The sequence below is a fragment of the Strongylocentrotus purpuratus genome, unplaced genomic scaffold, assembly GCF_000002235.5.
Source record: "Strongylocentrotus purpuratus isolate Spur 01 unplaced genomic scaffold, Spur_5.0 spur5_scaffold_6, whole genome shotgun sequence".
Lineage (NCBI taxonomy): Eukaryota > Metazoa > Echinodermata > Echinoidea > Camarodonta > Strongylocentrotidae > Strongylocentrotus > Strongylocentrotus purpuratus.
Genome location: NW_022145612.1, coordinates 14,003,572 through 14,006,576, shown reverse-complemented (window position 1 = coordinate 14,006,576; position 3,005 = coordinate 14,003,572).

The following is a 3,005-nucleotide window of genomic DNA, read 5'->3' as shown; positions in this document are numbered from 1 at the left end:
ATCATGGGAGGGAGAGAGGGGTAAACTTTACACCCCAGACAAAAATCGATAACACTACCCTTACTTTCAAAAACTATATGGCGTTGCGTCAACTCCTCTCCCGTATTTCGTTCTTTCTGTTGTCGTCATGGAAATCTATAACCCCTCCTCCTACCAGCCTTCACCCTTCCACCCCTTATTTTCCCTTCTCATCATGTTTTCAGAATAAATTCGACGTCCCTTATCATATATTGTGCCAGGGTGACTTAAGAGAACAGGTGTAGACGGAATTCAGTCTTGTTAAATAATGATCGAATAATGAATAACGATGAATTGAGACTCTAGTCTACATCAAGTTCTATTTTCTCTCACTTGCGGGATCATGTATTCTTAAATTGATTCAACTATCATCATGACTCAAATCATACTAAAATAATCTTACTAATATTACAATTGATCATGATTTGGTTACACACAACATGACTCTGAAACTGAAATGTTTAACACAGGTTATGACTTAACTACTATACAAGGTATGAAGAGAAAACGGGAATAAAGAATTGGTAATTGAATAAATTAAATGAAAGACGGAGATATAGGCCTAGTTAAAAAGTGATTCTTGTTTTGTTATGTTTTAGTCAGTGCTTATGTCCGAATATGTACGAATGAAATTATTCAGATTTTCAGTTAACTTAACTTAACTTATAATCAAATCGAGCTAACCTTCGGGGAAAAAAGATCATAAATATATCACTTTGATATACACATCAATATAGCATGCCTCATGAGGTAGTTGTGCGCCATTCTGACATTTGTATAGGTAAAGCATGCTTGTATAATTTACATTATATTCAACAACATCAAGAAATTAAAAATACATACACACTGTACTTGTTTTAAAAAACATAAACACAACTCGAGAAATAATTAAATATGTACTTAAACGAACTTAATAGACACCGTAGACATACATCGGGACACTTTGTACTGGTATTAATTTTTGTTATAGTGTCTCTTTCTATTGACATAATTTTAGTTGGGGGTCACTAGGGAACTTCGGATAGCAATTCAAAGTGAGGAACTGCTCACAATGAATCAACTAATTACAATAGATGTTTTTATATTATGAAGATTTTTCCGTCCCCGTTCAACTTGCGCAAATTCAAAACATCGAACAAACAATAACGTGTTTACATCTTTCATGTTTTTTTTTTTGTAAGGGCAGAAAATGACTGCGATACGGGAAGGGCAAAGATCACCCCCATACAACGATTGGGGAAACGTAACTCACTAGTACTAGTAGTCTGTCTGTCAGACGTGTATAATGGTGGATTCATAGACCATAGTCATAATGCATAGGTCTATATTATACCTTTGTGAAGTGCGCAATACAAGCATTTTCTTCACCTGTAATGAATAACTATATTTCAATAGTGAGAATATGTTGTTAGGACGGGCAAGTCATACATGGCAACAATAATTTAACTAGTGTATGCAGTTCGCATTCTGACTATATATATATATATATATATATATATATATATATATATATATATATATATATATATATTGACAATAATTATTCATAACAGATTAAGAAATAATTTGTATCAAGGCACTTCTTAGAGACGTATGCATGAGATTCGGTTACATTACGAAAATGGTTTATTCCATTTCAATTTAATTCAAAGTATTTCTTTCATTTCTTTTTTTCATACCAACAAAATATTGAAATAACAAATGTGTACATATAAAATGACATAAGCAATTTAACAGAGTATATCAACGGTTTTCACAAAAGGAAGACGGTGTAAATCTTAAAAGCATAATTGTTGTAAGCTGATGTCGGAAATGCCTTTGGGGAAGGGTGATCAAAGGGCCGTGAACCCTCCCCCTCCTCCGAATTAGGTCGTTCCCCCCCCCCCCCCCCCCGCATTAGGTCGTTCTCCAATTTACATACAAGCTCTAGCTTAATGAGGGCGCCAGAGTATGTTTGGCTGGGGCTCAAAGTTTTGTTTCGTAGCATTCATTCAGTACAAATGAAAAATCATTGATCTTCATTTTATATGATTTACATGAATATCAATATTTAAGGAAAATTGTACAGCCCTCAGATATACATGATATAATTAAATACATAGTGCATAATGTCTTCATATTATGATACTGAATGAAAATTATAGATCAAACTCTTCGATGCCGCTCGTCGATTCGATGCACCAGCTCCAGTGAGTACGTACATGGCGTCAATTTAGCATTACGTTCTGTTGCAGAGAGATAGAGCTAAAAAGGGGGGGGGGGGGAGAGAGAGAGAGAGAGAGAGGAGGGGGGGGGGGGTGGGGGGGGGAGGGTCGAAAGCATGCAGGGATGACCCAGCATCCAGCTATAGGCCAATGGCAATTGCCACTCCTAATTCATTTATCCTAAAATCCAGCCTTAAAAATCTAAATTTCTGTTGGATCCTATACCATTAGGGCTGTAATCTGGATCCATGTAATTATGGCTCTCTGTTTATATATTATGATAAAGAAAATTTCTCTCTTAATTTGTACAAACACGGAATAAATGTTGAATTCCAGTCATAGCCTATACCTGCATGCAGTTGGGAGAGGAGGATTCCCAACACAAACTATTTATCCTAACACTAACAGTAATGATTGGACTAAGAAAAGTCAACATCATCTTCATCATCATCATCATCATCATCACCACCACCACCACCACCACCACCACCACTACCGCCGCCAACGTCACCACCGCAACCACCACCACCACCACCACCACCACCACCACCACCACCACCACCACCACCACCACCACCACCACCACCACAACCAACCACCACCACCACCACCACCACCACCACCTCCACCACACCACTAGCTGTACTAGCTGTCAGTCTGCCAATGTCAGCCTACCAATGTACAAAGTCTATGGATAGTCTCACATTGCAGACTCTGTCACACACAACTACTGTCAAGGGTTCGTGACCTGACACACTGCACGTATGCATGCTAGCGCTAGTG